This window comes from Chiloscyllium punctatum, chromosome 34, assembly GCF_047496795.1.
Source record: "Chiloscyllium punctatum isolate Juve2018m chromosome 34, sChiPun1.3, whole genome shotgun sequence".
NCBI lineage: Eukaryota > Metazoa > Chordata > Chondrichthyes > Orectolobiformes > Hemiscylliidae > Chiloscyllium > Chiloscyllium punctatum.
In genome coordinates this window covers 18,119,749-18,132,274 of record NC_092772.1, presented here as the reverse complement: position 1 = coordinate 18,132,274, position 12,526 = coordinate 18,119,749, and positions in this window count along the sequence as shown.

Here is a 12,526-nt window from a genome sequence, read left to right as displayed (position 1 = left end):
TCAACAACGTTACCGATGTGCAGAACTGCAAGAAATGACGGAGGTAGTAAAAAAACACTTTGTATCATATTGACTGTGAAGGAGGATATTGAAGCTAGAGAATTCCGAAATAATCAATGACATCTTGGAAAGTGTCTGGGTTACAGATGAGTTCTTAAAACGTATTAAGTTGGAAAAATTTCCAGGACCTGATCAGATGTACCCTAGAAGTCGTGAAAAGATAGGGAAAACAATGCTGGGTCCCATGCTGACATATATGAATCATGGATAGCCACAGGTCAGGTATTTGAAGACTCGAGTTTGGCTAACGTGGTGTCATTACTAAAAGAATCTAAGAAGGGTGATAAGGAAAAGCGGTGAGCCTGACGCCAGTGGTGGACAAGCTGTTGGGAGAAGATTATGAGGCACAGGATTTGCATCGATTTTGAAAGGCATGGACTGATTAGGAATAGTCAACGTAGATTTTAACATGGGAAATCACGTCTCGCTAACTTGACTGAGATTTCTGAACAAGTGACTAAGATGCTTCATTGAGGCAGAGAAATGTACATTGTTGAAATGGACCTCAGTAAGAGATTTCACAACTTTCCACATGGTAGACCGGTTAACAAGATTAGTGTGGAGTACAGGGAGAACTAGCTGTTTAATTAGAAAATTGACTTGAAAGTAGGAGTTGAAGGTTGTGGTGTAGAGTCGTTTTTGAACTGCTAGGCCGTGACCAGAGGTGTGCCACAAGGATTGGTGCTGTTCCACTAGTTTTCATTGCTTATATGAATATATTGGATGTGAGCATAGGAGGACCAGTTGGTAAGGTTGAAGATATCACCAAAATTTATGGTGTAGTGGATAGGGAAGAAGGTTTTCTCAGAATACAACGGAATTTTGATTACATAGGCCAATAGGCTGAGGAGTGGCAGATGGTGTTTACTATAGTCAAATGTGAAGTGCTATATTTGGAGAGGCAAATCATTGCAAGACTTATATATTCAATGAGCAGGTCCTGCGTCGATAAACAAAGAGACATGGGAGTGCAGGTTCATGGCTCCTTGAAAATGCACTCACAGTTAGACAGAATTGTGAAAAGGCTTTGGTATGTTTGTCTTTATTGGTCAGGGCTTTGACTATAGGAATCGGGACGTCATGTACAGGACAGTAGTTGCATCACTTTTCAAATACTGCATTCAATTCTAGCTCTCCTCCTGTGGGAAAGAACTGTGAAACTTGAAGAGGTTAGAAAATATTTACAAGAATGTTGCTGGGACTTGAGCTTTAGAGAGGTTGATTAGTTTGGGGCTACGTTGCTTGGACCGTAAGGGGCTTGGACAGGGTGAATATCAAAGGTCTTTTCCCCAAAACTAGAGGGTTACAATCTAAGGTGAGAGGGGAAAACAATTAACAGGGACCTGAGGAGCAACTTTATCGTGCAGTGGGTGGTGTATGTTTGGAATGAACTGCCACAGGACGTGGTGGAGGCGGGTAAAAATACAACAATTAAAACAATTCCCGCCTCAGGCGACTGGCTGTATGGAGTTTGCACGTTCTCCCCGTGTCTGCGTGGGTTTCCTCCGGGTGCTCCGGTTTCCTCCCACAGTCCAAAGATGTGCAGGTCAGGTGAATTGGCCACGCTAAATTGCTCGTAGTGTTAGGTAAGGGGTAGATGTAGATGAAGGGGTATGGGTGGGTGTGGACTTGTTGGGCCGAAGGGCCTGTTTCTACACTGTAAGTAATCTAATCTAATCTAAAAAAAAACGCATTTGGATAGGTATATGACAACAAACGTTTTAGACCGATATAGGCAAAATGCTGGCAAGTGTCACGAGATTGTTTTAGAATATCTCTTCATCAGGGATCAGTTGGATAGAAGGGTTTATTTCAATGTTATACATCTCCATGACTCCCTGACTCTGTCTGAGCTCGCACCAAAATTCTGTTTATGCATCATGACTGGAAATACTGCAAAATGTTGTTGAAATGTCTTAATTTCAGCATACTGAAACCTGTGAACGCATCCTTCGACAATGCTCTCTCCCAGTGTCTCTCCCGCTGTCTACTTTCCACACCCTCATATTTGTTGTTAATCAAACTGACATTCAGTTTTAAAGTGAATAACTGCCCTGTAGCATTCCATGGCCTTCAGTGAATCTTCCCCTCGTGATTCCACTATTAAGAAGCTGAGGAAAAGTTTATTTTTTAAAAGCATAGCTTGCGGTTTCTTTGCTCTACACGGTGCTTCATGTTGGACAGTGGGATTTCAGCAGCTTTCAGAAACGTCTTTGTAACTTGTGCTGAGCCTATTTACTGAAAGCCCGTGATAACCACTATTTGGTGATCATTTGCTCAGTTGCATGAGGAATCCCTTCAACTGTGTTTGATTCAGACTAGGATTCTAACTTGTCATTCAGTGACATCTAATTTAATTTGGTTATTGAAAATTTACTGGAAATGCTGGGGATTGTTTCCGTGGAAGTTGTGTTTTAAGCAGCTGTGTACATTAAAGAAGCTTAGAGCATTTGGTGACCCACTCTGGAGAAGTTATAAAGTGATGAAGTTGAAAGTATGAAATTGAAAGAATACCTTCAAGAGAAAGTTGAAAAGCTGTCATGTGGCTGACTGCAGACACAAAGTGTCCTGAACAATTTGAAAATGAAACATTTTGGCTGTTGCGTAAGAAACCTTGTTGCCTTCTTGTTTTCACAGCATTTCGAGTTCAACCAACCTGTTTACATTATGCCCCAATAATGCCCCAATACTCTAAAAGGCAATCGAATTTGAATTTTACTGTATTGACAGTATTAAACCAATGAGACGATCCAGTGTTTTGGGGGTATAAACGCCAACATTACCGACAGTTAGCAATAAAAAGAGCACCTTCTGCCATTGAACGACTGTAACTCTCTCTGAAAGGAACCATTTTACCCATATATAAAAAAAATCTGTAGCAGAAGGCCGTAGACGTCCCAGGGCCTGCAGAGGAGCATCAACACTGCTAGCTGGTTTTGAAAATTATAGGCTGTAAATTTAATAGGGGCTATATTGGATCAGTATATTGTTACAGAGAAGTTAGCTAAATATTTAAAACAAAGGAGGCTCGGAGTTGGAATATTTTGTTATTTAATGATCACTTTTGGAGTTAAAGAAAATCATGTTAAGTTATTTTCGTTAAACAGTGATATTTGGGGTCGTTTTCTGTCACCCATGCTTTAACAGATTACGAGGCAAGATGAGCTTTGCTGTTCTGCGTGCTTTAATTAGCAGAAGCTTTTACTGCCGTGTTGCAACAACGGAATGGATGACAGTTGCTGAGGGAGAGACCATACATTTTTCAATCATTTTAATTCTTGTATGTGTGAATAGTGCCAGATCAGTGCAGGGTTGTATATGTCCCAACCTGTTTATAAATACAAGACAGATATAAAACAACAGACCAGCTGTATAAAATGTCTGATGGGGCCATGCCTAGAGGCCACAAAGCAACGTAAAAATGTTTCTTGTTCGCTGACTTTTTGCAATGCTGCTCCATGTTTTAATGATCAGTTATTAAGGCCTTTCAGAACATTGAAACATCTTTCAGAGCACCGAGACTGCTTCTCAGGAACGGGGAGAAACTAATCTGAAACCACTTGCCTGAAACAGAGGGATATGAGGTTATACACGCGCCTTATACTACAGAAAGAGGTGGAAAGCTGAAATTTGGCACATTTTGCAAAAGGAATTGGTCAAAACGTAGAGAAGTGGTGCTGCAGCTGTACGAGGTGTTAATAAAAGGACACCTGGAGTAAATAGTGCTGTATGTTTTTTCCATAACTGAGAAGGGTGAGAGCTCCAGCAAATACTGTTTACTGGCTGTTCATTTTCCATGGGTTGCTGCGTCATTTAATGCCGCCGGCCTGCTATACACGCTTAGGAGAAGACCATTCAGCCGATTGAGCCTGTTACAGAGGGATAGGATAAGGCCATTCCATCCAGACCGAGTAAATGTTCCCTTTTATGATATAAAAATTCTGTAAGGAAGGGGTTAACTGAACCCATTTGTTCAGTCATGATTTGAAGACGCTGGTGTTGGACTGGGGTGTACAAAGTTAAAAATCACCAAGTTATAGTCCATCAGAATTTATGGCAAAAGTTTACAGTGTGATATAATTGAAATTATATATTGAAATAGATAGAGATTATTTATTTCATATGTAAATCACAAAAAAATTTAAAAAGAAACATTCTCTGTTTATCGGTGCTGAGTATCTCTATGTTGATTACCCAAATCTTTGCCAATTGTTCACATTTAAAATGATTTCCTCCGTGTGTATTCTATCTCATAAAACGCTTTTCATATCGATGACCAAAAACACACCCACACAAATGCACATAATGTATTACCTTATACTGGTGCAAATGAGATACAGAACCATACATTTATGGGAGTTCACTTACTGTCACTCGATGCATATCCCCCCCCCCCCCCCCCACCCCCCACCATGCAACGCAACGCATTTCACAAATGCAAGCATATGAGTGATATATGGCAATGGTTTGCAATGTTCCCCATGCTGGGCAATAGCCCAATTTATGTGGTACCGCAGTAGAACGGTCTGCACAGCTCTCCATTCTGGCTGGTACCTTGCCCCGTTAATGGTGTCTGAGGCGGTTCTATGAGGCAGATTCAGAACTTGATGTGACAAACCATTTCTACTGATCTGACAATGTCTTTATTGAATGTTGTCATCCTTGTGATTGGGCCAACCATTGTCTCACTTCTCCACTTAGTTCTACTTTCCTGTCTCCTTATTTATAAGTTCACAACATGTTAGCAGTTGATTAATTACTTGTCTTTCTGTGTCTTTCCCTGACCTCGGCTTTTGACTCCCCAGTGTGTCGAGTGTTGGCATTTGAAGATCAGAAAAAATGAAATGGTGTGTGTCGGGCCGTTGTTCTCTTCACAGTGTGTCCCATATGGTGCTCTATGTTGGATAGAGGCGCTATCAGCAGCCTTGACGCATGCCTTTGTAACTTAGTCTGAGCCTGACCCTGAACCGCCTGATTCCCTCTCAGCTGATTGTGTGGTCAGTAACACGAGGAAGTCCCTCAAGTATTATTCTAAAGGGTCAGTCATCTATGTTGCAGCTTAGAGACTTCTGACTGTCTCCTGCTATTGAAAGGTTAGTGCAGGTGTTGAGGATGTTATGTTCGAGGTTGTACTGTGAGCTGTCTCAGATATTCAGGGAGACATGCGGAATCTGGAAGGGGAGACAAGGCGCTCTGTCTTCCCTTCTTGTGGATCATTTCACGGAACATCTCTGGGTCACCAACACCCAACAACCCCACCGCCCTGTGGCTGAATTCTTCAGCGCCCGCTCCCTCTCCATCAACGACATGCAGGTCCAGCCAACCATTGCTACTCGACGCCTGAATGAAGAATGCCTCATATTTCGCTTTGGGACCAGAGAAGCACACGGGATAAATGTGGATTTTCACTGCCTCCTCACTTCTTCTCCCCCTACATTATTCCAGTTCCAAGCTTCCAACTCGACACCGCCCACCAGAACTGTCCATCCCTCCTCCCTCAGACTTATCACTATCTCCTTCACCTTAAAACACACATCGCCTTCTCAGCCAACTTCCCCCCAACCCCGTCCGATTTAGCTCTCAGATTTATCTCACAAGCCTCATTCCTGATGAAGGGCTGATGCCTGAAACATTGATTCTGCTGCTTCTCGGTTGCTGCCTGACCTGCTGTGCATTCCCCGCAACACATTCTCGACAACACAATGATGTTTGTAAATAAACGGTTTGGGAGAAAGGTTTTGGGTTGCAAGTAATAGTTATCGACAACATTAACATGACTGTCCGATGCAGTATGGATAAAAAAAATGGATGGAGTGCATTTGAGTTTTTAGGAATAGTTTTCATAAAGTCCCAAGCCTAGAGTGCAAAATCAAACCGAGTGGTACTGGGGCTAATACATGAACATGGTTTTAGAATGGGCGAGCTGACAGGGAGCAGTGTATCGGTTTAAAGATATCCTTGTTTTGTAGAAGAAGCATCATGGGATACGACAGACAGTGGTACTTCGGCCTCAGCTATTCGAAGCACATCTCAAAGATTTGATTGGGAGGATCAAATGCAATATTTCCAAGTCTGTTGATGGCACTAACCGATGTTGGATGGGAGAGGGTGAGGAGGATGTAATAAAGCTCCAAGGTGATTGTGGCAAGTGGAGTGACTGGCCAAATACGTGGCAGATGAAGAGCAATGTGATGTTGTGCTCTTTGGTGGGAAAAGTAAAATGTCAAAATACCATTTGAAAAGGCATTGGTGAAAGAACGTTGTTAGAATAAGGTGAATTATTGTGATTTTCCTTTTTCCTGCTGCAAACCCCTCCGACGGCTATGCGGGACAGTGAGTTCTGAAACCAAAAGTCAATACTGGGAATGGCATTGGCACGCTGACCAGCGTACATAGACTCACATGTGTATCTGTAACACTGAAAAGGATTTGGATCTCCTTTCACTACAGTCACTGAGAGCAATATTGCAGGAACGGAAAACAGTTAAGAAGAGAAATGTTGTGTTGCACTTCATTTCCAGGGGATTTGAGTCCAGCAGTGATGGTATCTCACTGCAACTGTACATGGGCTAGGTGATACCTCATCTCAAACATTGTGGAAGATTGTGTGAAGCTTTGGACTACTTAACTAACAAACGAAACCAGACATTGAGGGAGAGCAGCAAAGTAGAGCCAGACTGATCTCTGGGATGAAAAGATTGTGTAGGAGAGGAGTACGGGACGAATACTCCTGCATTCCTTAGGGTTTAGGAAAATGAGTGGAGATTTCAGTGACATATGTAATTCTTTGACAGGGTGAGACCGATTGGAAGCAGGGATGATAATTCCTCTTGCTGGAACGTCTTAAACAAGTGCCCACAGTATTAGGTACAGGCAGGTTACTCTGCACTGAGATGACAATTCACCCAGAGACTGGTGAACCTGGGGGACTCTCTCGCACATAAGGCTGTGGAAGTCAAGGCACTGAATATAAATGAGAATCTCTATATACTAGAGGTAGTGAACAGGCTAATGTTGTGGAGATAGAGCAACAGCCATCATTTGTGGATTATGGTAGAAAACTCAAAGAAGCAATGAAGCATTAACGGTGGAAGCATCTGGCATATAGCCTTCCAAATGTCTATTTTATATTTTTATAATAGTTAATCATATTAAGGAATATGAACAATGTGTGGACAAAGTGCATTGATGGGTTATTCTCAAATGAACTAGAATGGGTGGAGGCTCAATGTGTTGAATGACCTACTCCTTTCCCGATGTTCCTGTGCAGTCTGTGGGAAAACTCTGTAAATGTTGTCACAAGCTGTCACTTGTTCTGAAGGAGGGCTCTGCAGGTCTACATGACTGTGTATCCGGATACTTTTTCCAATTCTGAGCCTGGTGATGGTTGTTCTCTCTGGTTTGTTCTTGAAGACCTCAGAACAATGTGATATAATCGATTGTCTTGCTTGGCCCTTTGTTAAACTATTGAAGAGTTCATCATATTTCTGCGTGTCTGACGTCACGTTTAGGCCAGACCAGGAAAGCACGCGTGATTTGATTCCTCAAAGAACACTGGGGAAAAAAAGCGGTGCCTCCAGTCGACGCTGAATTCAGGGTCACTGTTTCTGACACCAGATTTTCGATCTCGATATTTTATTAAATGTTTTTTAACTTCCACCAGCTGTCAGAGCATTAGCCTTGCGTGGTTAGTAATCCAATGTCATTTCCACAACAGTGCCATTTCAACATGGGAACCTATCAGAGACCACACTGAGCAAGTTATTTCTGAGCTGCTTGACAGCTCTACCAAAAAGAACTCCCACCAATGTTACTGTCTTGATGGGACTGAAGCGGTGGTAATTGGTCAAATTGTAATTATTCTTCTCTTAGGAGATGGGACACAGCTAAATAATTTTCCACATTGTTGGGGAGCCGTAAGATTTGGAGTTGAATGAAATAGTTTCACCAAGGACAACATGCAACCGACGTTTTCAGTCCTATTCCAGGAATGGTGTCATGGCCCATTGTCTTTGTTATATCTATTTTGTTCAGCTGTTTCTTCACGTCAGGTGCCGTGAATCGAATTGGTTGAACATGGAAATCTGTGATACTATAGGTATCCTGGCGAGGGTGAGGTGGATCATCGACTGAACACTCCTGGCAGATGATAGTGCAAATACTGCATGTGTTGCTTTTACCCTGATGCACAGGGCTATTCCTTTACTAATAATTGTGATATTTGTGGAGCAATCCACTCCAGTAAGTTCTTTATTCGTCCATCACCATTTATGACTAGATGGGGCAGGATTGAAGAGTTTCGATCTGATCTGTTGGTCTTGAAAGCATTTCGCCTTCTCTTTCAGCTGTTAATTCTGCTCTTTGGAACGTAACCAGTCCAGTCCAGTAACTTTAACAGATTGTGATCAGGTTTCAGTACACACGTTTCCAACCCTGGCATGTGCAACACACTCATCGCTGAATTATAGATCGGCTTGTTGGTGATGGTAGACTGAGGGAGTCTATACCGGGCAAAAGGTTGCAGGTTGGGGTTCAATACCATTTTGCTGCTCCTGCTGTGGCTTACATTACTACATCAATGTTAAGAATGTTATTTTCAAAGTAAGAGGAGCACGATCTTTGAAGATGCTTTTTGTCCTAGAAATGAGCTGAGAGCACCAAAGCATTGGTGATGAAAGAGATTGATAATGTCATAGGGTCTTATATTCACACAATATACAAAAAGACCCTTCAGGCCAACGTGTCCGTACTCAGCACGTTTCCTAAACTGAACTAATCCTGTTTGTCTGCATTTGGCATACAGCCTCCCAAATCTTTCCTCCTCGTGTATCCATGGAGTTGTATTTTAAATGTTGTAATTGTATTTCCCTGTACCGCTTTCTCTGGCAGCCCATTACATGTACACAGCAGTCTGTGTGAAATATCTAACTCTTCAATCTCTTTTACATCTATCCACTCTTACCTTAAACCTGTACCTTTGATTTTGGTCACCTCTTCCCTGGGGAAAAGACCTTGACTATTTACCCTATCCATGTCCATCATTATTATAACACTCTGCAAGTTCACCATTCAGCTTGCTGCGCAAAAGGGAAAATAATTCCCAGAATATCAAAGGCAGTGATCTCGGGATTACTACCGGTTCCACGTGCTAGCCAACATAAAAATGAAAGAATAGGCAGGATGAACACGTGTTTTGGGGGATGGTGTAGGAGTTTCAGGTTTGTTGGACATTTAGACCGGTTCTGCGGAAGATGGGACTATTAAAAATTGGTGGTCTACACCTGAACCAGACTGGAACTAACGCCGTTGGGAGAGTTTTACTGACTGCTGTTGGGGAGCTTTTAAACTCATGTGGCAGGGGGTTGGAAACCAGAATAGCAGAGAAATAGACTGGAGACTATAAGAACCATGAAGTTAACATTCTTTGGGGAAGGGTAGGCAGAGAGCAGACGAACGCAAAGAACTGGTGGTCTCAAGTGCATAGACGTTCATGCAAAGAGTATTTTGGGGAAGGCAGATGAAGGTCGGGCTTGGGTTGGTGCCTGGAATTATGTCGTTATTACAGTCACAGAGACATGGATGAAAGAAGGGCCTGATTAGCAACGAAATGTTCCAGGATATAAACGCTTCAGACAGGGCAGGGAGAGAAGTAAAATAAATATGTAAAGATAGTGCAGGATAAGCACGTCCCGTTCAAAGCAAAGGATAGGAAAGGCAAGATTCGTGAACTGTGGATGACAGGAGAAATGGTACGAGTAGCCAAGAGGAAAAGGGAAGCGTACATAAAGTTCAGGTAGCTAAGAACAGAACGGGCACGCTTGGAATATCGGGAGAGTAGGACCATTCTTAATCGAGGAATTAAGCGGACTAATAAGATTGAAGAATTCATTGTTGGGCAGTTTCTGGGAAAATGCAGATGTAGCAAAGTTGTTGTCATGGGTGATTTCAACTTTCCCAAAATCAACTGGAATCTCCAGAAGATTGTCTGGATGGAGCCGTTTTTGTCACGTTTGTTCAGGAGGGTTTCATTATTCAGTATGTAGACAGGCCGACGAAGGGAGAGGCTATTTTGGATTTGGTGCTCGGAGGTGAGCCAGGACAGGTGTCAGTTCTCGCGATGGGAGAACACTTTGGTGACAGTCATCATAATTGCCTCACATTTATCAAAGTCTTGGAGAGGGAAGACAGCAGTTACAGGTCGGGAAGATACTTAATTTGGGAAATGATGACGCTCTCAGGCAGGAGTTGGGAAGTACAGCATGGGAGTTATTGTTCCACAGAAAGGGCATAGCAGACATGTTTAAGGAGAAGGTATTGCAAGTGATGCAAATATTTGTTCCTCTGAGACGGGTAAGAAGGGGATGATGAGAACAGATGAACTTCTCATCCATAGGAAGAAGGCAGCTTATGCAAGGTGGACGAAGAAAGGATCTACCACAGCTTTAGAGGATCACAGGCTTGCGAGAAAGGAGGCCGGAAATGGACTGAGGAGAGTCAGGATCGGACACAAAAAAGGCATTTAACTCATACGTGAGGAATAAGAGAATGATCAGGGATAAAGTAGGGCCGATCAGGGACAGCGTAGGGAAATTGTGCGTGGAATATTAGCAGACGGGGAAGCTCTAAATGAGTCTTTTTGCTTCGGTTGTCACGAAGGAAAGGGACTTTGTTTCGAATGGGAGCTTTGAGGAACTCGTGTACAGGCTTTATTCGATCAAGATCGATGAAGCTAATGTGCTGAAAACTTTAGCAAACATTAAGATTGGTGAGTCCCCAGGTCAAGGCCAGATTTATCCTAAGCTACTCTAGGAAGCGAGAAAGGATGTTGTTCCACTTTTCAGAAAGGGTAATTCGAAAATCCCTGGTAATTACAGATTAATTAGTCTTACGTCTATGGTCAGCAAAGATTTGGAAAGAATTCTGAGGGACAGGATTTATGACTAGGAGAAAGTAAGGACTGCACATGCTGGAGTACCAGAGTGTAAAAACGTGGAGCTGGAAAAACACAGCAGGCCAGGCAGCATTCTCGGAGCAGGAGAATCAACGTTTTGGGAACAAGCCCTTCTTCACTCCTGTCTCACAAATTTTATTTTTCTTTGGGGAGGTGACAAAGCAGGTCGACGAATGTCGTTCAGTAGATGTGGCATTTGCTAACGTTCCCCATGATAGCCTCACTCATAAAGTCAGGAAGTATGGGATACAGGGAGACTTGGCTATCTGGATTCAGAATTGATTGGATTACAGAAGGCAGGGAGTGCATGTAGGTGGAAAGAATTCTGCCTGGAGGTCAAAGTTGAGTGGGTCCCACAGAGCTCTGTTCTTGGGCCTCTACTCTTTGTACATTTTATAAATGAGTTGGGCGAGGAGGTTGAGGGTTGGTGAGTAAATTTGCTGAAGACACAAATGTTGGAGGCCTGTTTATAGTATCGAGGGATACTGCAGTTACAGCGTCACTTCGGCAAAATATATTGCTGGCCTGAAACTGACAAATGGAGTTCAACCTTGACAATATGAAGCTGAATATAGCTGAATATAGGATTACAGACAAGATTCTTGGAAGTGTGGAGGAACAGAGAGATCTTGGTTTTCAAGTAGATAGATCCCACATAGTTGCTACCCAAGTGGGTAGGAGTGTTAAAGAGCATATGGTGTTTTGGTTTTCATTAACAAGGGGATCGAATTAAATGCCACGAGGTTTTGTAACAGCTCTACAAGTCACTGGTGAGACCGCAAATGGAATATTGTGTCCACTTCTGGTCACCTATTGTAGCAAAGGGACAGAGGCTTTGGAAGGGGTGCAGCAAAGGTTTATCAGGATGCTGCCTGGACTGGAGGGCTTGCCTTGTGGAGAGAGGTTGACCAAGCTCGGACTTTTACCTCTGGAGAGGAGGAAGAGACGTGACCTGATCGAGGTACGCAAGGTAAAGAACGAAATAGGTAGAGTCAATAGCCTGAGAGTTTTCCCCAGTACAGTATTGACTGGTACGAGAGCTCGTAGTTTTAAGATATTAGGAGAAAGGTATCGATGGGATGTCAGAGGAAGGTTCCTCCTGCAGAGAGTTGTGAATGCATGGAATGTGTTGTCAACAGTGATGGTGGAAGCAGGGTCATTCGGGACATTTAAGCGACTGCTGGGCATGCACATGGAGAGCAGACAACTAAGGGTTGTGTAGCTTAAGTTATTTGATTTTACATTACGATTAATACTCGTTACCATATCGTGGACCAAAGGGCCTACGTTTCTATGTTCTATGTTCGATTAAAAGTGGTCATAAAATAACTTTTGCAAGCACAATTAATGAGTATTCCAAAGCCTTTTATTCGGATATAAGACGCAAGCGAGTAACTGGAGAAAGGATTGGTCCACTAAATGATAAGGAAGGAAGGAAGGCTGCATTTTGAACCTGAGAAGATGTGTGAAATTCTGAATGATTACTTTGCATCAGTGTTCACTGAGAAGAGGGAC